The following is a 26,262-nucleotide window of genomic DNA, read 5'->3' on the forward strand; positions in this document are numbered from 1 at the left end:
TTCATTTTAGGAACTTTACTAGGCTGAGTTTTAGCATTTGCACTCCTAAAAGAAAATAAATGGCAATGCATTTTAAATAAGCATCCATATTGCATAACAATAAATCAGTCATGGGAGGGGAAGCACGTGTACACAGAAGTATGTGCTGCATATTGCAGATGCTTCTAATTGTTTGGCCAGCCTATATTTCCAAGGTTAAGGTGGTTTGTTAGAGCTGTCAGAGAGCATCTTTTTCACAGACCCTCCTTAAGTCACCAGCAAGGATCAGCACTGTATAAAGCAGAATAATTTTAAATGGTTTGAATTGTGATTAGATTCACCGCGTCCCGGACTAACCGGCTTTGAAAACCGGGGCAGTTATCTCATTTCCACGGCAGAGAAGCACTCTGACAGCCGTCTTCCTCCAGGGACTGTAGCTCTCCGATCTGCGTCACACACAGCAGGTTACCACAGCAACCGTTAACAACCCTCGGGCTCCCAGCAGGACCTGCTAAGCGACTCCGACGTGGCCAGTGAGTATAATAACCCACACTCTTACCGTCACATGCGTGTTTATAATCTTTATCATGCACATTACTAACAGTTTGTCTTCATTACTGAAAATAAAGACCGTTCAATTGGTGTTGGTTGACTGGCTTTAAATGTTAAATTGAGTTGACTTGTACAATTAATCAAAGGATGACGTCATATAAATTTTTTAAAAAGTAGAAAACGAAAGGGTAATAATTAAGGCCTGTTAAAAGTGGTCATTATAATTGCTGTTAGTCAGAATTGAAAACGGTAAAGAAAGACAAGAAAGTTAATAAATACAGTATAATTATATTGTGTAGTTTTTAAGTTTAGTGGTCATCCATCAATTGATATATTATTATTATTATTATTATTATTATTTAATTATTTATTTCTTAACAGACACCCATATCCAGGGTGACTTACAATTGTTACAAGATATCACATTATTTTTACATACAATTACCCATTTATACAGTTGGGTTTTTAAGAGAGCAATCTAGGTAAAGTACCTTGCGCAAGGGTACAGCAGCAGTGTCCCCCACCTGGGATTGAACCCACAACCCTCTGGTCAAGAGTCCAAAATTTTGTAATGTGTTAAAGGGGATCTGAAATTCTGCAAGCAACAGCACTAGACTACATTAGAAGTAGAGAAAAAAAAAAAGTTACAGTGCACAGTTATTCTGTAATTACCAAAGCTTGCCTAATAAAACCTGATTAAAGCCCAAAGTGGTTTGCTCCACCTGGACAGATCAGAGTCGCACACATTCCCAGACTTCACTCAGTTTATTCCCTTCTTGATTAGACTTGTGTTAATTATGCCCCTACCGCTCTGGCACACTGTCTAGTTTTTTTTTAGTGCTGCTAATTTGATTTTTCAAGTTCAAGCTTCTTTAGAGTTAAGAATCCAGAGTGATCCCTGGGTTCCATCAATCATAATTATCCCAGCTTAGTTGATTTAACTGGAGACTGCATACATATATATATATATATATATATATATATATATATATATATATATATATATACGTTATGTCATATCAATAAATATGTCATGTTCAAGTCAATAAATATACCACTCCACAGACAATTGAAGTCAATGGGATCAAGCTTGAAGAAGTCAATAACTACATATACTTAGGACAGTTAGTTTCGGCAACGGAGAACCAAATGTGCGACAGAAGAGTAAAAATGGGTTGGAGTGCCTTTGGAAGATTAAGCATGGTTCTGAAAGGGAAACTACCCTTATGCCTCAAGAGGAAAGTCTTCGAACCTGGACCTTCAATGCAAAAATGACTCAAAACTTACAAACGACTCAATGGAGTATGGAAAGATGCATGCTGGGAATAACAAGAAGAGACAGGAAGAGGAAGGAATGGACAAGAGCGCAAACAAAAGTATGGGATGTTATTATAAGAGCGAAAAAACTGAAATGGCAGCGTGGGGCGGACATGTTGCAAGAAGAACAGACCATCGCTGGACCAAGGAGATACTAGACTGGATCCCAAGAGATATAAAGCGACCAAGAAGAAGACCTCCAGGAAGATGGCAAGATGAAATTAGGAAACACGCCAGAGCAACGTGGATGAGGGACGCGGCAGACAGGCTTGTGGAAGAATCTTGGGGATGCCTTCATCCAGCAGTGGATTGAAAAAGGCTGAAGATGATGATGATATAAATTATATATATATATATATATATATATATATATATATATATATATATATATATATATATATATATATATATATAGTTTGTATCCAATGGAAATGACATCACATTAAGAATGTGTTTGATATCAGCCTTATTCTATATGTTATTTTTCTTTCTGTTAAATAATAATAATAATAATAATAATAATAATAATAATAATAATAATAATAATAATAATAATAATAATAATAACAAACCTCTCTCTTTGGTTATTGTTGCCAGGGATATGTAAGTATAATACATACACAGACAGCAGATACATCTTTCAACATAGAGTTCCTTGGTAATTGATTTTTTCCTCACAGCACTGAGCCACAAGCACTCTCACTAGCTGACTGAAAGAAATCGTTTTTGGAAAAAGAAAATGCTTCGGGATCAGCATAATTTCACGCATGAGAAGAAATGAGGGCGATGCAGTAAAATTCCTTCTATAAATAACACCATTGGCGAATTAGTCAACATAATAACAAGATGTGGTGCAATGAGCGCCCATGCAACTCGGTCCAGACCCCCAGCACACAGCAATCTCCCTGCAAGACTGGGGAGATGGCACTGGAACCAGTCAGGCCCCCACAGGAGATTCTAGCCCCTCTGAAAGCGGAGACTCACAATTCTGCCAAATCGTAGCCTATGTCGATTTTACTTGAGCTAGATTGAAAACCCAGACCTCCTTTAGTAAAGGTATAAGAAGCTATTAAATAAAACAGCATTTCCATCTGCAGCCTGAAACCAGCATGTAGAAATCTCATCTCGTTCCCAGTTTCAAACTGGGGCTGCAGCCGGTTCTGTCAGCAGTTTACAAAATACAATCCAATCTGTGGATTACTACAATCCAAATGTGCAACCTACATTTTCTTCTGCGGTCAGAGATTTAAAAGCTGCCTCTTGCGTCCTTTCTTGGATGCTCATTAGGTAACCATTGTGGAGAGATGGAGTTCTACCAATCCTAACTGGGGCTGACTGACAGAGTCCCAGTTGAAATGGATTTGAAAGGAGAGGGAAGGGGGGCTGTCTATTCTGACCCGAGTCTATAAAGTTATGCACCAGCAGAGATCTGAAACAAAGCACAGCGAAGCAGATGCAGCTTACGAACAGCTAACTGCTTGAAATAATGTCTCTTTAACCAGCAGGGCGTTTGCAGTCTTTCTGAGTAGTTCTGTTACCACTTTATTACACGCTCTCCTGCTGCACCTTTTCACGACTTTACAGCCAGCTGTGGCCATCCAGTCTTTGATTTCCTCATTCCAAAACATAACGTGATCTCCGGTGGCTCCACCTCCTCTGCGCTATACTGACTTTTCCACCGTTGGCCATTCAAGGTCCTCCCTGGGCTTGCTGTTGAATTAATGTCCTGAACATCACACCTAGTGTTTTCAGAGCAATCATACAATCACATAATATATACAAGTCCTTTATCTGGTGTTGAGTCAGATTCCTTCTTTCACTGGAGCTGTTGGCTCGATTCACAGAAGCTGGCATGCCCACTTATCTACACTGGAACCCCGTTGTGTGCATTGAAAGGTCACAAAATCACCCCAGGAAACCGAAGACCACTGTGTCATCACGAGTCATTAAGGACTGGTCTGGCGACCATCAGTTTACTCCAGCATGAGATAACATGGGGGATTAATGGGGATCAAAATCTAGGACCTAAAATAGGATCAGATTAGCCAGTCATACCCATGGAACTCAGTTTGGGGGGAAAAAATCAGCACACAGCATGACAAACCATTGCTGAAGCACGAAATGACTGCACTCGTGCATAATGCATCGTCTCTTCCCTGGGAATCTGACAGAAATATCTCAGCTTTCCAGCCATTTACGCCATTGAACACGCTCTTGGGCCGCGGCGCTTGTCATGTGTGAGCAATAGGCTTGGGACGCGTCGAGTACTGCTCAGCGCGCTCGGAATACCGAAGGGGCTCTTCCTAGACCGCGCGGCCCCAGCATCACGAGCCAGCGGCGGGGTAAACAAGGTCGAGCACAGCCAGGGCTGCAGAGCGACAGCCGAGATGCAGGAGATTAGCTGGGAGACGTTAAGATCAATTGCCACAATAGTTTGCTATAAGCAAAAAGGTTGTTAATAGGATGCGGTAAGACCTCAAAGTTTTGCTCGGGGTCACATTATCTGCAGTACTAATGTATGTATCGGTAAGGGAATTCAAGTCCTTACAACCTAACACTGCTCTGAGCTTCCAGTCGCAGCTTTCATGCCATTTGATAAATCTTGATTTTAATGCATTTTTATTCCATAATTTGGAATAAGTCCGTTTGGAATAGTTTGTAAAAAGAAATGATCATGCCCTCGACCTTCTGACAAATACAATGACTCTGAGGGTTACTGAGTAGGTATATATTTGACGTGATAAATTCGCAGGGGATAAAGTGATCATTTCTCAATGATTACATTTTACAGCCAACTCTCTCAGAATGACCCACCAGTAATTACTTTTGAAACAACTTTAGTGAAACATCAGTCATTGCTGTCGTATTAGATACAGAATCATCGGTCATGACTCATGACTAAAGACATGAAGCTTTAATATTATAGAATGCATGTCAGGGATGCCATTGGTAAAATAAAAGACTCGCGCGTGCTGTAACGTGCGTGCTAAAGATGACTGTGTTTATATATATTGTTCAAGCCCTGCACCTCATGCTCCAGTGATCTTGCATAGTACTGCATTAAAAAGCAACTGCGTCCAAAATACTGCAGCTTAATGCAGTAAAACTGCAAAAATACTGACGTTTATTGTAGTTATTCGAGAGAAAAAAGTATTGTATTATGGTAATTTGACCAAAAATACTTCAGTTTTTTTTTTAATTTACTACAAAAAAACGATATCATATATTTTTTTTAATTATTATTTATGTCTGCTATATGGAGATATTTTGCAGCACTACAGATAAATCACTGCGACAAAAATACTCGAGTCCGGTATTGGTAGACTTTAATAGCTGTTGCTATAGATTTCATAAGGTACTGGTGCTTTAAATTTAAACTGACGTTTATTTTATGCTTCAAGATACCCGTGAGCACAGGACTTGTCTAGTCTCGGTGGGTCTTTCCAAGTAAACCCTTTAAATAATTGAAAATAAAAATACGAAATAAATTACACTGAGAGTGTATCACACAAAACATTCTTGAAAGGGACGTGAGAGTATTATTTTTTTTTATTTAAGGCCTATATAAAATATCCAGATTAGTTACAGTCTCGTGAAACCTGCTGATTACAACCTCAGATATTTACATTTTCATTTCATATTACAGCACGTGCGGTAAAGACATTTAGCAGTACAGTGCTTTTTCCAGACTCATTGTGTTTCATTACAAATGTAGTGTCTACAACACATTCATTACACAAGCCTGTATTGCAGGTTATATTTCAACCCCAGTGTCTTAGGTTTTGTAAAAAGAAATCGACATGTTAATGTGGACACCCAAAATTTTCTCTGCCACGGGCTGATCACAGCAATGAATCCCGGCGAGTGATTGCAACCCCAACCCGCGCTGTGACAGCCTGAGCGTCGTTTCAGCTCCAGGTGTACTGCAGATCAATGCTTTCGCGCACTCACAAGTCTTCGCTAAATAATTACATCGTACGAGAGCTGAATTGAGAAGCACAGCTAAGAAAAAGCAACCCCCGCCGCCTGCCTGTCCTTCTCTCCGTTTTTCGTTTTATTTCTCGTCAAACTAATATTCACAAAACGTTTTCTGCAGCTGGTCATTTTGAACCGCAGGGTAATAAAGCTTATGTAAGATCAATGTTTGCATGATCAACATATGATTGCATTTACACTCCATTCATTGATAGGTTCTTAATTCAAGTAAATGAACCAATGTTGTTGTTTTCTTTGTCTTATAGGCCGTTTTAATAATTTAGGTCAGATGTACCCCTCTTTCTAAAATCGTGTTGACCAGCATTGCAGTTTTTGAAACTCGGGACCTATGTACTTTTTAAATAGTTCAATGGTGTACAACCCCTAACAGGATATCCTCTCAAGAGACTGTCTGGGTCTGAGGCAAAAGCTGACAAAGTGCCCAGAAAGAGCGAATTGTTTTTTTCTGGGCAAAAATGCTGACATCAGTCCCGAAGACAAACTGTTTCTGAGAATCTGAGAAGTGCCGAATGCTTTTAATTCAAACCTTATAACCACAGACAAAAATGCTGGTGTTGATTTCTTACAATGGTTCTGCGGCTGCCTTGAAGCTCAACGAACACGAAATGTAACCCAGCTTTGTGTCTCAAACATAGTCTCTCCTAGCGCTGTGTTCAGGTGCTTTGCCTCTGAGTTCAGGAGCTGCTCTTCGGTTTTAGTTTCCTGTCATAGACAGGTGTGTAATGCAGGCTGGATCAGCCAATCTTTATATTAGCACGCGCCATCACCATCTAGTGCACAGCGGAAAAAAACAAAAAAGAAACTTGATCCACAGTGGCAGATCACTAGATGGCGCTAGATCTTATTTCTATATACCTTTGCTGATCTAGCCTAAGTTGCATATATCTATGGCACGCAACTAATACCGAAGATCAGCTCCTAAATGCACAGAAAAGCACCACGACTTTAAAAAAGCAAAACTAGTATTTTGAGTAATTTCACTCAGAAGCGCAGAATGATTGCAAACATCATGCAAGGTAAGACAGTGACTTTTGAAGTTTCCTACACTTTGAATATAATCCTTCTTCAATAACAAATCCAAAAACAGCAGCATCGTTAACACAAGCAGTGTTGTACCGGCATGCCTCCTCTGTAGGAGAAATCCTGTCCCTGAATGCTCTAGGTCCAGATCAGGTCGAAGCCTCTCTATCACATCACTGAGGTGGCATTGAGGACCGCCCGTGGGGCAGGGTTTTATATTCAATTATTTGGTTTATGGTTTCACTCTCCCTCCTCGGGGAAGCCATTAGAGACTCTGATTTCACTCCCCATACCCCCTGGTCTTTCCTGTCTGAAAAGGCACTCAGAGCAGAACGCAGCGGCAAGCCAACAGAGCCCACGGCACAGGTCTGCCTGTTCATTCACACGGGGGAACTGTCTATCAAAGCAGACAATCTCCTTCCTAAAGACTTCCTCATAGCACAGGCTGGTTAACACAATACAACATGCCATTATTCATCCAATACTGGAAGGCTCCCACAGCCTTATGCAATACATGGGATTTAAAAATGCCAATGCATTTTGTGCAGTTACATCATTTCACTGCCTTTTGAATGTGTAATGACCCTATGAATAAGAATACAGTATAATGACACGCACACCTTTACCACAGATCTATCATATTGAAGTGATGTTTCTGCAGCTGCTATCATACATTTTGTTATGACAGCATGGTTCAGACTACAGGTCAGGTAGCGAGAGTCTACTGTATATGGCCACTTTATTATGAGCTCTGCCCATTATGAGGATTGTATTTTCTTGGAGATATTAACGGTACCTCCACTTGGGTTTACATGAAGTGGAAATTAGCCGTGCACTGCAGAGCATTGCCTCTAGAGGGCAGTGTTGTTGTTAAGTGGAGATTCTGTGAAATGCATGTTCTGCCTTGTACTTGTGGCTGGACCAAGCAGAGGAATCATCGATCTATCTATCTGTCTTTATGCCTGTCTGTTATCAGACGGTCTGTTTCAATGTGTATTATATTTTGTGTATAATCATCAGTCACCTGTTGTGTGTACACATGCATCTTTTGTCATGTTTCCAAAACTACACGACTCTTGTCTTGGCAATTATTAACGTATCCAGTTGCTATGCCTACCGTTAGCCCCTTAGGGCCACATAAACAAAGCATTAAACCGCTTTCAATTAGAAGCAATTAATATGCACGCATGAACTCTTATTTATTGGAAGCTTTTAAATATTTTTTTTAGAAATAAAACAGATGTAGCATGGTTGGAAATGCTTGTAAATATCAAGTAAAGAAAGTAAGTTTGTCAACTTAGATACCCTTTCGTTTGTAAATAACATGTCGATCACTTTCACGTGCAGTCGGTCATGACATGGGGCAAGTTTCACAAAATAAGTTGCTTTTTTCATAGTCGTGTCCTATGGAAACTATCCACGTCCCAACAAGGACGCAGCACACCTGTAGCAATACGACCACTTTGTTAAATAAACTATTGCAACGTGACCAAACACCTCAAGAACTCCAACAGGTCGGCTTAGCTTTAACCCCGCCCCCACATCGTTAGAAGGGACTCGGGGAGACGTCACTGGCAGCTCAACCTACCTCGCGGCTCCACTCGATGCGGATAGGCTAAGGAAAACACTGTTTGAGTATAGATTGGTCAAACGATCTGAGAATCCGCCTCAGCCTCCCAGCCACGCCCTGTCCCTTCTCTGCTACGCGAAGGAAGAAAACACGCCTGGTTGAGAGCGCGCTGTCACAGGGGGAGGGGGGAGAGAATCTGGCTATTTAAACTACATGCATTCGGGGGTAAGTAGACTACACGGTGCTGTTTATTTTTCATTGCACAGGCGTCAAAAAAAAAACATGCATTTATTTCGTTATTGTCATCGTATTGACTTGGGAAGACGAGGCAGTGGGTTGTCGATGTGAACGGTGTAAATCGGGGGTCGCGATTCGTTTTTCGTTTTAATGTGCGGTGGTGCTGTGTGAGTAGGGGAGTGTTTCACATCAAGCGGTCATATGGACATTCACAATGTACCTTTTATTTATTTATTTTTTTAAGAAAAGAAAAACAGCATTTAGTTTAACGCACAGGGGAATGCCTACCTGTATTTCAAGCAAGAACCGCTTCCATATGTGTGTGTGTGTGTGTGTGTGTGTGTGTGTGTGTGTGTAGGTGCTCACAAAAAGAAGTTCATTATGTGTGTGCAAAGATGTCTGATTGAAATTGGTGAAGTGGGGGTAGGGTTTGTTCTGTAGCGTATGTGGGAGAGACATGATCGAGAGTGGATGCAATATACACACAGGCATTGCTTCCCTGGGAAAAAAAAAAACCCGAAATAAACACGATAAGGTCTTGGACAGAGCTAGGCCACTCAAGAATGATTTAAGATGCAGTTTTGTACAGTACCTGAATCAACACACGAAGCGTGATGTAATAAAAACGCCCTACTGCAGCTAGCTGGTGGATTATAATTTTAAAAATGGTTAGATTACATCTATTCACAATGTACTGTCAATAATACTGTCGAGCTACTGTAATATAGTCTTCTAACAGTACTGCTGCAGAGATGGAAACGAGACCCATTGCACAGCAGTTTGATCCATTCCTGGTTTTACTATGAGTTTAATAAAACAACCCTAAGCTTGTTACATATACACTGTGGTTAACCAAGCTCGTATTAAAACCTGGAATGGGTGAAACTACTATGCAATAGGAGTCTTATTTCTATCCCTGTACCCCAAGGCTATATCTGTAATGATTTATATTTTTAAAAAATAACTCTTAAAGGGAAGGCATTTTAGCCATATGAAGCAGGAACATCTCCGTTTTGTATTATCATATAAATAGACTTTTTTTATATAATGAAATGCTACTGTATATAAAACAATATAACAGATATTTAGCTGTGTATTTTGTGGGGGATTACAGGTGTGCTGGAATTGGCTGATATTTAGTTATTCAGCTTTTCTGTTTAGTTCTTGGTATATCAGCGGGTATATCTCATATTTCACTGGTGCCCTTATTGTAGCTAATGTATAACCTGTTATGTCATACCAGCAGTGTTTACTGTAAACTGTTATTGATATAAACAAACAAAAAGCAAGACTTTTAGTGTTACCCTGAGAACTTTGTGAGTTGAGAGCTGTTCAGCAAGGGATGTTGGGTTTTCAGCTGCGTACAGGACACCACACCTTTCATTGAACTGCATGTGTGCGCTGATGAGTGTGATCCCTCTATGGCTCTTGAATGGTGCTCTGCTAGGCTTGGCTGCTGTACAGTACTCACTGTCTTTAATTAAACCACTGTTGCACATGCCTGCCACAGGGCTTGCACCCTGCACCTTCTAATAGAAAACAAGACCCATGCTGCTGGAGCTAAAGGAACTATCCTGCTAACTCGGGTCAGCACACAAACTCTTAACCCCTGGGAGATTAATAGCAAGGTCGCAGTCTGCATTAGTTAGCTTGCTGGGTTGTCAGATTTTTAAAAAAAATAATTTTTTTGCTAGCTGATTTCGAATTCCCTTTTAAAAGAGTTTTATAGTGCTGGGAGAAACATTAGATTTTCGCGTTTTGAATATTCTTTCAGAATTCTAACTTCTATTTGAATATGTAGTTCATATCATGTTAGAGAAACACTCTTCTGTACTGTAGGGTGTGTTCTGCAGTATTTATTTCAGACGTCATGTATGCGTTGGGTTTTGTTTTGGATGATGTCTTTGAAACAGTCATTTATAAATTATTTTTCTAGGAGTGAATGTGAACATGCTAATTTCTGCCTCAAGCTGAAGTAAACTTTTATAAGAGTGGTTCTTTGCGTAATGGTTGAGACTCTTGCTTGCAGTGCAGGGAAGGTAATAAGACTCCTATTGCATCGCAAAACCCTGTTCTGGGTTTTAAAATGAGCTTGACTAGCCCTAGTGTGTAGGTAACAAGCTCAGATGTCTTATTGAACTCCTAGTAAAACCAGGAGTGGACCCAACTGCTATGCAGTGGGAGTCTTCTCTCCATCCCTGCAGTGTTCACAGGTCTGCACGAAACCTCTGCCCTGTCCACCAGCATGAAGAGGACGGCATAAGCCACAGCTGGATTTTAATAGAGCATTTTACAGCACTGAAGGCACAGCTTCGACTGCGTCAGTCAAATATCTGGGACTTCATTGGGATGTAGTGTACACTTGTCTACCATGGAAACGCATGCTTGGGTTATCTGAAACCACAAGGGGGCAGTACACATTAGCACCACCAGCCCTGGTGTGAACAGAGCCTTCAGCCCAGCAGTGGGTTAACGCTCCGGATGGCTGGTGATTTGACTATCCCGAGTATTGAGAGCTTTCCTGGAGGACACACTGTGGATTCTTTCTCATTTGCTTGATATTTACCTGCAAACTGGTTTCAGAGAAGCTTTGCTTCATAAACGATGAATCATTTGTTTGGAGCCTGCGACTGCTTTGTGCAAGGTAGTGGAGTTTGAGGAGCTTGATTGATGTCTTGTTCATAGGTTGCGGTCCTCTGCAGCCGTCCTCTTCCCTGTCAGTCACCTGATCCTTCTGACTCCGCTTCCACCTCCCGGACAGTTTTCCGTTCCTTAAACCCACAAGCAGGGTTGTTAGTTTCCTTTAAACGTGAACACGCTGGGAATGTTTGTAACCAAGCAGGAAAGCTCCAAAGAGAAGCCCTCATTTAAAACCATGTCAGTGTATATGGAAAAGACAATGTATTATTAAGAAATACTGAATAGGAATAAAATCTGGCTTACACTGAACACTTAATACTATGTCAACACTAAGGTGAACACCTACATTTAGCCTGCATGTTTTTGACAACAATTGAAAGATTAGGCACAATTTGAAATGTTTAACACTTGGCTACTGACCCCCCTGGCCCAACGGCTAGTGATTGCCTCTTTAAACTCTGATAGGGTTAACAGCGAATGCATTAGCCCTTCTAACTCTCAGCATCACATGCTCCTCACATGACGTAGCTGTGCATTTTGTGTACATGAAACAAGGGTCTGTGACTGCATTAGTCTTCGTCGGCTGCGCAGTAATCAGACGGCACGTCGAACAAGTGCTTTGGACCCAGCGTTCCTGTGGGATTGTTCAGTATATGTGGGGTCTGCATGTGCGGCAAGGCTAGTTGTATTTTTTAAAACCGATCCTTTTCTGATGAGAATGACATTTACACAGAGCCCCTGTGCTATCTGAAGTATTACCATAAGCTGTCCTCTTTTTAATATAATCTGCTTAAGCTGAAAACCAATTCTGTTAGGCTGTGGCTAATTTTCTTGCGATCTGTTGAATTGGCTGATGCTCCCAGCTTGTTGCTATCTCCCAGCAGCTCCATACTGGGTAGACACTCTGGTATATCTCTCATATGTATCCCTGAAGGGTTTCTAGATTGCTTTTCTGTGAATTTAGCCAGCTTGGTGCCAGCAAGGAAAGCTTCCCCTCACTGTCCTGCAAGTGCAGGGATGGAAACTCCTATTGCATGGCAGTATGATCCATTCTTGTTTTTACTATGAGTTTCACTGTGGCTGATCAAGCTCGTAGTAAAACCTGGAATGGGTGAAACTGATATGCAATAGGAGTCTTATTTCCATCCCTGGAGTGAGTGAACCCTGACTTGTTCAATGAGTCCATGATGAGAAAGAAGGGGCTGGGCAATGTCCCTCTGAAAACTACCCTGCCTCTAGGTGCATATTGCATTTGGCAATTAGTATTCTTATATTTATTAGTAGTTCCTGAGTACCAGATCTGTCTTTTTTTTAATACATTGTGTGTAGGATGCCTCTTGTTATAAGACACATCATTTCACACAGTTTTGGACCCCCAATTTATTGTGCAATAAGAGACCCTACACAGAATTTATTAGCTGCAAAGAAATTGCAAATGCAAATTTATACATACCAAGCAATAACACAAACTTTGATACCTCTGTGCAGTTTATCAGTGCAGCATACCTGCTGTTCAAACACTCTCCAACATGTAATAAGGCATCCATTGCCCCAGTTTTTGGGGTGCTGTATAATTGTGCATGCTATCTTTTTAATAAGAAGACCCAAGTGATTTTTTGAGTAAGTTATTTTCGTTTTCACTCCCAAGTTGACCTCCGCTGGGAATACCTCTGTCCTTTAGAGGTATGTTAATCTTTAATGAGCTGAACGATATCAGAACTCTTTTTAATAGGAGCGCTCATCTTGGCAACGCTCAAAGCAGAAAAAGGATGGAGAAAAATGATCCTTTTTCTACTGCTGGATCACAAATTCTGCAAATATTACAGCTACTTCGGGTTTTACTTAGACACCATGAAGTAGTGATGCAACAGATAATGAACTGAATCGATTACTGATGGCCATGACATTGTCTGATCGATTATTCACCCTGGTGTCCTATTTGGAGCCTCGTATAGATTATAATTATGAGCACAGGCATGTTTTGAGTTGTATTTGAAGACTTTCATGATAATATGTTTTTGCTTCTTGCTTTCCCAGTGCGTAGATTCCATTACTGCGTATATTAACCCTTTCATGCATGGCGACCTCGTATGAGGATGGATAATAAAAACCTTTATATGGGGACGCATGGAAGACGCACATGCATGGCGACCTCGTATGAGGATGGATTATAAAAACCTCTTCTAGTCTTTATATGGGGACGCATGGAAGACGCACATGCATGGTGACCTCGTATGAGCCGGATGGCATTTTTTCCCCATAGAAATCAATGGAAAAAAAAAATCAATGAAAAATATAATTATTATGTGTCCCAAATGATTTTTTTTGTAGGCTGCTGTGGAGAGCCTGCAGGTTTCTTCTTGGTTTTGAATATAAAGAGTTCTCGATCGCTGGCTGCAGCTCTGCCTACAGTGCTGTCGAAGTCTATGACAGACTCTGTGTCCGATGAATCTAGACCAGCGTTAAGAGTTTCACGGCACTCTTTCAAAGCACCAGCCCAGCAAGCTAAACGCCTCGAGTCGTGTCTGACAATCAAACACCGGAGTGGGTTGGGGTCAACATCCTGGCATTGTTTCTCGGGGGCCCTGGGGGGGTGAAGGGTCAGCAGTAAACAGGTTTCTGAAACTAGGGTTCATGGGACTAGTCTTTCATCTCTGGAGGCCTGACCTTGATCAAAGTAAAAATGTGTCAAAGCCAGACACAAGGCATCGCTTCCTTCAGTCTAGGAACTAGTTAGTGGCTGGTTGTAAATCTGTTTCTTTCACGAATATTCAAATGATTGAAGCAACTTAGGTTTGTGTAAATGTACTTACAGGGACGTACAGTAACAGCTTAACTGTGTAAGCTACTCCAAACTGCCCAGCCTCATTTTGAGTGGACCCGGTTTGGTCAGCTTTTCTAAAACGAAGCCCTTATTTCTGCGTGGTAAACCCACAGTTTTTGCTTGCCATTGTCTGCAATAGAAACAGCTCAACTTCAGTTCAGTTACAGTCATTTAGTATTAATTTATCAACTTTAGGAATATCAAAGCAATCATAAGTAAGCCTCTCAAGTTGCTGTAATAACTGGTAGGGTCCTTCATGGATGAGGAACCATCCTGTCTCCAAGAACTAGCTCTGTGTATTCCTATTCGTTCTTTGAGATCAGAAGATGCAGAACTCTTAGTTCATCATAAATGAGCTCTGGGGTGCCTTGGCGTGAGGGTGCTATATAAAAAGGCATTTGTGGTCAGGAGTGGCTCCTCAGTTCTGTGGTTCTGCAATACAGTATAGTTCACATGCACAGTTCCAGGCGTGTAAGGATACCGTTTAAAACCCTAGCCTATTCCGATCAGTCAGTCTGTCCCCCTGCATCAGTAATCATAAGGGTAATAGCAGCCTGTGTGTGTAGGGAATCCCTTTGCAACAGGGGTGACAACAAGACTCCTTTCACCCATTCCAGGTTTTATTACGTGCTGGATGATCCACTGTGTCTAGGTAACAAGCTCAGGTGTGTCTTATTAAACTCCTGGTAAAACCAGGAGTGGATCAGAGTGCTCTGCAACAGGAGTCTTATTGCCATCCCAGCAGCGATACTGTTTGTCTCTCTGAGAACGAGGTGCTGGAAAGAAAGGAAGGCAGGGTTTACAATGTGAGTTGAATCACAAGCTGGGAATCCCAGACAGTACAGTGCTGGCCAGGCGCCACCTGCTGGAAGCAGGTGGGTGCAGCACGATAAGAGGGTGTAGTAGACCTTTGTTTTATTCAAGCTGTGTGTCTATCTTAAACTTAAATTGAAGTGAAGTAAGCCAGGAAAAAAACAGCATTAAACAGACTTTGGGATTTGGCAGCAATACAGAGCATTGTGCCTTCAAAAATACATGAAGAAATACTGCTTTCCAGGCTTGCCTAGAAGGCGGCTCTATAGCCAATGTTGCTGCCTTATCATTTTTCTCTTGCTGAAATTTAAATTGATCCACAGAAGCTGATTTTCATTGATCTCAGTCCTAACAGCCCAGCCTGGAGCTGCAGTTTGTGAATGCTGTCTTCTAAGTGCAGTGGAAACCAATGCAGATTTCAAACATTTAGTTCCTGTCTGAAACACCCGGACTGTTGTCTAGTCTAGAACAGGAGGGCCGGTGCTCCAGATCCTCTCCAGATATGAGCGAGGTATTGTCCTGTATGTACTAGACAGATCCAAACTCCTCATCATCTTACTCCTGTCTGTCTGTCCCCAGGGGAGCTCCTGAAGTCAGTAGCCCAGCTGAAGACAGATCTCCAGAGCAGTGCAAGATCCAGGTAGGGAAACAGCTAAGAATCCTGTTCAGAATGCGCGACACAATGCAGTGAGCTGTCATTGCAGTTCAGTATGTCATTGTTAAGCATGCAATTCTGTCACAGTGATTTTTAGTACATGAAAAGGCCACCAAATAATGTAGGTTTAGCTGCATTCATGTTCAAAATTAAACAGAATATTTTTTTTTTCATCAATAATAAGAACGAGACGTTTAAATTGGTGGTTTCTGGGTAGCCTACAGAGCACTGCCCCTTTAAAAATAAAAACAAACAAGAAAACAGGGAGTTGAAAGGTCAAATCACACAGGCAGTGTCCAAGAAGCGGGGCATCGCAAAGACCAGAAACAGATAAACCTCTCGTTTTATCTACAGTTTGCAGGAATCTGAAATATTTTGTTTAGCAATGATAAGAAGTGAGCATTTATTTTCAACAGACTACTTGGGTAGCTATGAAAAAAAAGTTTCAAGAAATGTCATTAATATTTTTTTGAAGATGCAAGCCCACTTTGTTTCAAAAGATAAATGAACAAGCGCTGTATGCATGCGAAGATCACAACCAAGAGTTTACAGGAACATACGATCTGTTCATTTATATGCTTGCTGAGCTACGAAATACAAATCTCATTCGCTGACCTGCACAGCCACACGTAACTGCTGCGTGCAGACACAACCAGACAATGTACAGATCCTCGCAGGTTTTCAGTGCATGAACATGCTGCGTTTTAAAGGAAATAAAGGCAGTGCCTGACCAAATGTGTTTTTACATCCATTTCCAAGATTTCACAGACTTTTGTTCAAATTCACGATTTCTTTGACAAAATCGTGTCCGTGGTCATTGTAAATGTGTCGGGAGAGAGCGTGCTTGGAGTTGCAGGAAGCAGTGGATGCAGCTTGTTGGAAATGCCACACTTGGGAATTCACAGGGAATGCTGTCGGTTTGAAGAGTGTTTGATAAAAGCTGCAGGAATTCACCTCCAACAGTTTCCTGTTCCCGAGTTCAGTAATGTTACTCGCTGTTAAGTCGGGTTCTGTTTGATGCATAAGATAAATAAGGCGGCACCCTTATAAAAGTTTACCGCAGTAAAAGCAGAGCAGAATGTAATAAACCTGGTGAAAGCATTGTAAAAAAGGCAAGCCATGATTATTATTTATTTCTTAGCTGACGCCCTTATCCAGGGCGACTTATAATTGTTATAAGATATCACATTATTTTTACATACAATTACCCATTTATACAGTTGGGTTTTTACTGGAGCAATCTAGGTAAAGTACCTTGCTCAAGGGTACAGCAGCAGTGTCCCCACCGGGATTTGAACCCACGACCCTCCAGTCAAGAGTCCAGAGCCCTAACCACTACTCCACACTGCTGCCCTGATACATGCTTAGTGTAACCATGATGCATGGTAAAACTACACAGGTACCATGGTAAAGCAGGCACTAGTGACACTAGTGTCTATGAGCCTGTGGACCCCAAGAAACCGGACCGATCAACCCCCCCTCCTTCCCTTTCATTCAGTCCCGGGTCCAGTTTATTTGTCCCTGAATTGTATGGCTGGGTTTGCTTTAACCCGCTGCATCTCATGGCATTGCTGTTGATAATAGGATAGCAACGTTGGTTCTAGGATACCCTCGTGTTGCTGTGGATTCTCTCATCAATAGCTCTAGGTTAATGGACTTTTTTTTTTTTTTAATAACCCAGGCTCAATGCACCGAGTAAGAAAAGCATCTGTGATGCTTTTACACCTTACCTGCAGACATATTTCTTGCCACACGAGGGCACCATTGCTCTATGAAAATATTAGATGCCACGTTAGTAAATGAGCTCAAAGTGAACCCATGCCTTGGTATTATACTCCTATAGGCACTTGTTGTTTGTGGATCCTACCAGTATTTTAAAATCCACTTTTTTTGGCAATACAATCTGGTCTGATTTGTATATCCTTTAATTGTGCATGTGCAGCTATTTCAAAGGCAAAGCTGTATACAGAAATATGTGTGTTTGCTTTTGGGTACCAATTTACAAAGACACTCTCAAAATGACCCAGAGTGTCATCACTTTTGAGACAGTTGCTTGTCAAATGTCAGGTCAGTCATTTTGTGCAGTCTTGGATTGTGCTGGAGAAATGTGCGTGTTTGTGCGTGAGTGTTTCTGTGTGTGTATGCTTGTTGCACTGCTATGATTTATCATATTTTCATATACACCAGCATGGGTCTGATCTGACGTAAATAGGCAAGAGCCTGCATGCTTTGCAGAGCCCACAACGCCAATTAAAAATGATTAATTTTGAGAGATGTATTAATTTTGAGAGAAAAGTTTATTGTATTGAACCCACCCTTACTCCCTCCCAATAAACATCATTCCATCTAAAAGTGCTTGAACTTTGCACAAGAACCAAAGATGTTTGCAAATGATTACTTAATGATGAATTATTAGTGAGGGTGGCAATGGAGCCGCTTCCCTGCTCATTACTGCCTGTGTCTGTGATTTAGCGTGTTTATGTAATGCACCACAGTGGAGGATAATTAGTGTGACATTAACACAACAAACACCCAAGCTCTGAAAGGGAGATGCTTTTCCAGCCCTGTGTGAATGGGTTCTTCTCTTCCTTATTCTCTGTTTCTCTGCCTCTCCAGTCTAGTTCATGGTTTCTTTTTTGTATAATGGTGACTAAGAAATCTCTCTTTGCTGTAACATTGTGTTCTTATCCTTTTAAAAGTGCAGGGCCCTGTTAAATTATTGATCATCAGCTAACAGTTCTAGAGATGTCCAGTTTAATTACTCTCTTTATTGACAAATCTAGACAGAAGTGCAGTTGATCCTTTGTAGCTTCACTGCCAGTGACACCATTTTTTCCGACTAGTACGGTTATTAATAATCATTTTTCAGTACAATAAATAACCCAAGCTTAACAAATTGGCACAAATATCATTATAGATTATTGTTCCAGTCCTATGCTACACTGCAGATTTAGCTCAAAAATAAAATCGCTGTCTGTTTTATTACTTTTAGCCTGACTTCCGTACACTCTACTGTATCAGAAAGCAGACTAGGTTACCTGACCAGTTTGTTTACATCTGCTCCACCCCTAAACATGAGATTCTATATCTCAAGTTTAAAAAAAAAAAAATTTTAATCATGGTTTAAATGATTTCAAATAAAAGGTTTTCACAGCAGGAAAGTGTTCTGTCTGACATCACGTTTTGTTTGTTACAGAAGGTACAGTCAGCTACAAACCCAATTTTAAAGACATTTACAGGCAGAACACTGCCATTCAGCAGCTGAATAGCCTTGCCGTTTTTTTGAATTTGATGACGAATGTGAGCTTCAGGAAGGTGCTGAAGATTCAACTCCTCCTGATGCTGCGGTGCTCTGAATATTTCAGCATTTCAGCTTTTGTATTTGAATGCATTTGCTTCAGTCCTTCTTCCAGTAACTCTTTCCATTTAATCCGGGAGTACTGTAATTGAATTGAGTTTTTAGTCGGGTATCGTAGTTTGATACCGGAGAACGCAGAGCAGTAACCCATTTGCACAGCCCAGCATACACGCTTTCTGTAGGGTTTCCATATGTTTTGCAATGAGGTCACATTCACAGATTTGAATGAGATCATTTGTTCTCAAATATGGCTCAGTTTAATTCCTCACCAGAATTAGCCGATATTTAGTAGCTCGTGGCTGAGCAGCTAACATGACAACAGATTCAAGGTCATGCTCTGTTTTTTCTGTTTTTTGTAAACCTTTATGGCTGGTTTCACAGACCTTGATTAGCAGTAAACCAGCCCTAATCCACGATTAGTGCTGGTCGGGGTGTGTGAAACCAGCCGCTAAGGGTTCGTGATGCTGCATTTTCTGAACTGCGTGCTGGGATTGGAATAGAAGTGCAAGGATTTGAGAAGTCCCGCTTTGTAATGGAGAATTTGGTTGATTTTTTTTAAAAACCGGGTTTTGTTTTAAATGGGATTCATAGAACCTTCTGCCTCCGAGGGTCAGAGGGCTGGATGCCTTGATACAGGATACAGGTAGTGAATCTCTCTGCCTGGACTACCCTGTACAAGAGATTTGTGAAGCCCAGGCGTGGGTTAAATAATAAATGTAGTTGCCCATGCACTGGCTGGCTGGGGGCCTCTCTGTTGTTCATTTGTAATACAGTTAAAGTTGCTGGGAGGAGTACCTGGAGTACAGAAAGTGAACATAAATACATTATTGAGATTCTTGTGTAGAAAGAACAGGACTGAACTAGACCCTGACAAAAACAAGCGTCCTCGCCAGCTGGATTCATTCTCAGCCCTCGCCCACCCCCTCCACACACTTTTCTAGTAAATTTACAATATATATATATATTGCACAAGACTGCCCAGAGCCTGCACCACTGCGAGCAGCCAGCAGAGGGACACTTCCACGAACTTGAACAACACAGCATGTTCCAGAAATGCTTGGTGTAAACTTAATAGGCTCTGATTTGAATACAGTGAAATACAACCATTTTTTTAAAACTAGCAAGAAATGGCTCCTTTCTGCAACTAAGTTTTTTGTTGCGAGTTTAATGCCATTAGTATCGTTTTCATTGGCCTCTGCTATCGGCTGCTAAATATGTTTTAATCATAGTAAAAATTGCATGGAGCAGAAACCATACTATGATAATAGCAACACAGTTCTACCTTGTGTAACTTCTGAACTGTCATTCAGAAGCTGCAGCGCCCCACGCCTTTGTTTAATTGAACATTAAAATATAATTCATTGGCGTCTGTTTATATTCCATAGCCTCCTTTGAAATGCACTTAATCATAAAACTGGTTGATGGTCTAGTTTGTTTAAATCCCCCCCCCCGAAGATGTTTCAGCTGTAATGCGCTGTAAGCTCCTTCCCCTCCTACCTCACTATGAGCCCAAAAGTCATGCAGCAGCAGGAGGTTATAAAGGACACCTATATGTACTGTTTAAGTAAAAGCCCGCCCCCCCCAAGTGATCTACCCAAAAATGTATTTGCAAAAATATTTATTAATTGCATGATAATCACACAATGTTGTTTTCAAACTAAACCTTTGTACTAGAAAAACAAAGTCAGTGTGTGCTTGTTCCAAGCCTGCTGTTTCTCAGTGTGCTTTCGTTTGATTTGTGTAACTCAAGGCAGCTGGGAGCATAGCAGGCTGGGTCCCACACAGCACAGAGTTGGGAAAATACTCCAGAGGTCAGGAAAAGGACACACTTGTGTTGTTTTGCCTTGTAAAACCCTAGAGGCCTTTACCACTGCCCTGAGAAATTCTCTGCGTCTCCTCAAAATTTGAAAGCAGCCCTGCCCTGGTCCAGGTCACGCGATGAGCTGGTTAGGAACAGACGCACAGGACTGACGCACTGAGACAGCTCGGCTGGCACAAGGGACAGAGCCCGGCTCGGCTCCGACTGGTTCGAGGGGTTTATTTTATGGGTGCTTGGTGAAATGTTTTTACAACTTGTGCAACTCCAGCCATAAAAGCACACTGCATCATCCGATTTGTAAGAGTTTGGAATAAGACATTTGTATTGTAAGTGGAAGGAAAAGAGAGGGCTTCTCCCCACCTGCCACATCCTCGTTCTGCAGTACTGTCACACACTCCCATTTACATCAACTGAACATGCAGCGCCACGTCTGTCAATTCAGACTTCAGTAGCTGAAGTCCATGACGTATTTCTGCACTAGGAACAGAATAGTGTTGAATAAGAAATGGCAACAAATTGTTTAATACACATTGCATTTAAGTGGTATTTAAGACCTGCTGTAGGTGTTGGTGTCATGGTAAAGTATATTAAAATGATCTACAGTATGTGGAATAACTTCTTCTCAAGGTACATGTGGGACAGACTGACAGACGCCTCCATATATCATCACAATCTGATACTCCCAGTAATGGCTACTAAATAATTCTAATACCAAATGTCATCGCAATTAAATAAATGGTTTTTCAGATATATGCAAAAGTGTGACATCCAGATGTCAAGTACAAAACTAGTCTTCAGATCACATACCGTATTGTGATATACATGCTGTTGTCATTTACTGACCTGTCTAACCAAACAAGGAAACCAAACCATGAAATCGGACTCTGGAGACAGGCTGCGTCTTTGCCTGGCTGAAGCTCGTCATTCCCGACGCAGTAAAATCAGTTTACAGTGCGAGATGAGAAACAAAGTGGTGTCTGCAACTTGTAAATGTGTGGCTTTGGCATGCCCTTAAACTCTCTCTAAGTGGATCCATCTTAAGAACAGAAGCTGTTGATTACCCGCTGTAGTCTGGGAGTCCTTTTCTGTTCAGACCCACCACGCCCGCACTCTTGTCTGCCTGCAGTTCATGGCTCCTGCATTAGCAGTTAGCTGCTGAGTTTCAGTTCTAGTTGGGAGTCGCTATCCCCACATGAACAGTGGCGGAGACCCCTTTGTCATTGTGCACTGTAGAATTTCTTCTTGTTACAATTACAATGATAGTGACCTGCTTTTTCATAGCCACCCGATTGGCTGAGTAGGGAGACACTTATTTTTCTTAAAACTATGCAAGTGTAGGGAAAACAGGCTGACAAATAGTTTTTTGATCAAAAACACTTTATATGAAAGAAAGGTGTACCCCCAATACAATCACATATTGCTGTGCTGTCTTACACGCTGGGGGCGTGCTGTGCAGTCTGTGGTGATGTACTCTTTCATGATACAAAATACCCAAATGGTTCAGCATTGTGTTGCATTACTGGTGTTTTGTAATGAGTAGAGTAAGGGATAAGCTTGACTCTTGCTGAGTGGCATGGGGTGGGAATAAATCCAATTATCTTATTCTGCTTCACCCAAATGTCTTATTTTTCCTTTCATTAACTTCGTCTATCAACATGGGCTGGAGGGATCTGGCAACATCATTATTCTCCTCCCTGACTCCCGAGAAGCCATGTGTTATTGTGCTGAATTCCAGAACACTCCCGAGTCCCGGCTTCAGCCAGTTTAAATCTGGAAGTACCCCTGCCCTGCCGCAGGGTTACGTTACAAGCATGCTGATGACACTGCGGTGCAAGACCATCGCTGCTAACCACCCTCCCCATCCCTCCCACTGAACCGATGCATTGAGAGCACTGTCGTATTCCAAAGCAAGAAGCAAAACATAGGCAAAGACGAAAAGCCTTCAACCGGAAACACGCATCAGCATATGATTGTACGCGCCTGTAGTAATAGTACAATATATGCATTTCTCAATGTTGTTATCCCGATGCAAGAAGCAAAAATATGTTTGTGAAAGCCTTCAAATACAACTGGAAACATGCATGTGCCCTCAGTATAATATAATATAGCACCAGGACGATTAATCGATCAATCAATGTTTAATAAAAGCCATGGCGATCAATAATCGACTACCTCGATTATGTGCTTTTAAGGTGTGGGCTATATCATTAAAACAGTTTTCTTTTATTTCTTTTTTGGAAGGTTTTGTAAAAAAAATATGCATACCCTCAAAATACTGAATGACTAACTTTAAGTGCATGGGTGCATTCTAAATATAAAGCATGACCTTTCGGTGTATCACAATATTGCAGTTAATAAAAGCAATGCAATCGTTTTTATTTTCAACACTGTCGTTTCCTCTGTGCTACAGCTCAAAATGAATTCTATTTATATACAGAACTATGATTATTAGCAACTCTTAATAGCACTGAATCCTCCAAAGGACCATTGCTCTTTGCTGTTCCTCTGCTGGCTGCTAAAATCTTCGTCAACACGTCATTGATGCTAATGCAGTGTAATTATCAGACGTACTCCTTTTCCAAAGAGAACAGAATGGTTGAAAAGGTTGAAGATTCCCAATGCAACTCCGACTTTATCTTTTAAGCAATCTTCAGGGAGGAAAGAACCAACGTTTGAACTATTAAAAGCAAAAAATAATGCATTTGCTTTTAAAATAGAAATGAAAATCACTGCGTGTTGCTGGGGAGATCAAGATTTCAACCAGACTAAGACTGGTTGAAATAAGACCGCAGCATTAACGAACACTGGGGCTCAATTCATCTGGCAAAATGGCTGTAGATCTAACTGCAAGTCAGACGTGATCGGCATCATTATTATAATGTTGCTTGTCTCTGTGTTTCTTTCATTTGTGAAATGTCTTTAAGCAAAGTGGATTGAATTGAGATCACTTTGATGTTCCAGTTAACAGGGCGTGGGCGCCCGATTTAACAGAGAACATCCTGATTGCGTAGGTGTGCTTTTCACTGCCTTGGTACACAGATGCCCTTCATCTAAACCTCAGGGGTGCGAGCAGTTAACTGCTGATAGAACATGGGCTCCTTCCACCCCTGTGATTTCAGAAATACTGAAAGAAACTCCATCAGTGCATGTCTTCATTGAGACATCTAGCTGACTTCTGGTTGAAGTGTTTGTCATTGACTTCATGACGTTTCTTTTGTTGTTTCTGAGTTCAGCCCTGCTAAGTATGTCATTGCTGTAGATGAACCCTGTGACTTGGATCCAGTTGAGTCAGGCAGGGTAGCAGCCCGCCCCAGTGATCACAGACTTGGGTTTTGTTTTCCCCTCAGGGCCCCTGCCATTGTAAACATGTTTATTTGTTTGTACCATTCTCCTCGGCTCTGAGAGCCCCCGGGTGGGTGGGCCTTCTCAGCCATGTGTTCCCTTGGCACTGCGTCCGTGTTTACATGTGTGTGCCGGCTGTCTGCCAGGGTGGGCTCCCGCGCAGGGGGGCAGAGTGGGAGGGGCTGGAAAATCTCACTTCACTGTTTCCCTACTGGAAACTTGACATGAATCCATTATCCAAGAGAGCCGTGCCACACCCTGCTTATATATAACACTCAGCCTGGGGTATAAAACACGCAGCTGTGCTAAATTTAGAGATGGTGAAAGAAACGAAAGAATACTTTTTCAAGTCTTAGACTGAATGTCTGTTACTATTTCTGTATCTATAACCCCTTCGTAACATACAGTACTAAGAGACGGGGTGATGCTGTTTTTAATATTGCACTTTTAACACTGTGCTTCGTTCTGGGTAACGAGTCAATGCTCACATGATCGCTGTTGGTTGGGGTTGTTTGTGTTTGGACCAGCAGCTGTCAAATTGTGCTTTTTTTCTGTTTTGTTTTTTTAAACAGGCTGCTTATTAAGTCCAGGATTGATTTTGAAATATTACTGCTGATATAGAAGGCCTTGAATGGCTTGGCATCAAGCTACATCTCTGATGTGTTAACTGAATATATTCCTGTGCGAAACCTGCGATCTGCTGAAGCTGGGCTCTTAAGAGTCCCAGAAGCTAGGCTGCAGTGTGTGGGAGGGCATTTTGCTGTTATGCACCCAAGTTATGGACTATGAGATGTGCTGCATGGATTGCGCTATATAAAATAAAGATTATTATTATTATTATTATTATTATTATTATTATTATTATTATTATTATTATTATTATTATTATTATTATTATATTAAATATCAGTATAAGTTATATCTGAGCTTTATGTTATCTTTCACATAGGGTCCTGTCTAACATGCAGGACAGGCTGCAGTACAGTGTGTGTGTCTGTGTGTTTGCAGTACAGCCTGTGTCTGTGTGTGTGTGTGTGTGTGTCTGTGTGTGTGTGTCTCTCTTTGTGTGTGTGTGTGTGTGTGTGTGTGTGTCTCTCTTTGTGTCTGTGTGTGTGTGCGTGTGTCTCTGTGCGTGCGTGCGTGCGCGTGTGTATGTCTGTGTGTGTGCATGCGTGCGTGCATGTGTGTGTGTGTGTGTGCTGTTTCTGTGCAGATGCTTTTCATACTCTATCTTCTGTGAGAGCAGTTTGCCACAGTCCAGGGTGTGCCTGCTGACAAGTCGGATCGTTTCCATGGTGTTCACTGAACTGCTCAACCTGTATTGCAGTGCTCCTTCCCATCCCCCAGATGCAGAACATACCGTGCGTCCTCTTCTCTGCTGAAGGCATTGTGACTGCAGGGAGGATGGCATATTACCCAGCATGGTCTGTGAAGTCAGGTGTGTTCCCAGACCCTCTCTTAATGATGTGTGATCAGGCTGCTGCTGCAGCAGGCACATTGTGTCCTCTACAGCACTGCCCGGGAGAGTTCCAGAACTCCCCCTCCCTCCTGCCCTCTGATTGGCTACACTGACGTCGCACTGTGCATGGAGAAGCAGTAGAGCGCCTCATCATCAGCTCCTTAAGGAGCGTTTCCGGACAGAGGAGCTGGATCTCACTGCTGGGAATGACAGCCACAGCTCACTGCCTGCCAACCTGCCTCTTGTTCCGAGAACCGGCATTTTTCTTCATGCAATACTTCCTGGCTTACCATAAGAGAGGCAGAACCCGATGCTTTGAAATGTATGAATAAATGAATAAAAAATGCAGTTCCCAACAATACTGCAGCAGGCTGAGTCATAGCACTGCATTCTCTCCTCCTTGTGCTAGAGTGTGTGGTTACCTGTAGAGCAGGGATTTGTACTGTATGATGCAGAGTAGCAATATACAGGATATAATACCATATATTGTAGAGTTTCCTTCATAATCCATTCAGTAAATTGTATTACTTATCCCTGCCGATGTAGATACAGAGGCAGCGCTCCTATTTAGTCATATGTATGTGTATGTGTGTGTGTATATATATATATATATATATATATAAACTTGGTATGGATTTCTGGCTTCTAATCATTTAGGCTAAAGAAGGCTGTATCGTCAGT

At 41.6% G+C, this 26,262-nt stretch overlaps 1 protein-coding gene across 3 annotated transcripts in view; it reads left to right on the forward strand.

Moving 5' to 3' along the window:
* Positions 1 to 8,528: 8,528 nt before the first annotated feature.
* Positions 8,529 to 26,262, forward strand: part of LOC117401393 (guanine nucleotide-binding protein G(I)/G(S)/G(O) subunit gamma-7) — a 68,652-nt gene continuing 50,918 nt past the window's right edge. Inside the window, exons 1-2 of one of the 3 annotated variants that reach the window (XM_059013816.1) lie at positions 8,529 to 8,659; positions 15,528 to 15,588. The gene's annotated coding sequence lies outside the window, so the exon portion shown is untranslated. The remainder of the gene's footprint in view (positions 8,660 to 15,527; positions 15,589 to 26,262) is intronic. The other 2 variants (XM_034912341.2, XM_034912342.2) reach the window with 2 other exon arrangements.

The sequence above is a fragment of the Acipenser ruthenus genome, chromosome 47 (assembly GCF_902713425.1).
Source record: "Acipenser ruthenus chromosome 47, fAciRut3.2 maternal haplotype, whole genome shotgun sequence".
Taxonomy (NCBI): Eukaryota; Metazoa; Chordata; class Actinopteri; order Acipenseriformes; family Acipenseridae; genus Acipenser; species Acipenser ruthenus.